Source organism: Fulmarus glacialis, unplaced genomic scaffold (assembly GCF_000690835.1).
Source record: "Fulmarus glacialis isolate BGI_N327 unplaced genomic scaffold, ASM69083v1 scaffold18163, whole genome shotgun sequence".
Lineage (NCBI taxonomy): Eukaryota > Metazoa > Chordata > Aves > Procellariiformes > Procellariidae > Fulmarus > Fulmarus glacialis.
The window spans coordinates 3,116-3,357 of record NW_009203756.1 but is presented as its reverse complement, the minus strand read 5'-3'; positions in this window follow the sequence as shown (position 1 = coordinate 3,357).

Sequence of the window (242 nt, the reverse complement as noted above, 5' to 3'; positions counted from 1 at the left end):
GGGGCGGGCGGGCGGCAGCCTGGAAATTAATACATTTGCCAGGTTGTCAAAACATTAATCAACGGATACAAAAATCTGGAAATGGTTGGGACAACATGTATTTGCGGAAAATATGTGTTCACACAACAAGCACACAAGATGGGAACAATTATATGAAGATGTTTTAATAATTAACCAGTATAAAACAGTTTGCTCTCCATACAGTTCTAGACAATAAAAGTGTTTGCAGTCATATTTTTCTT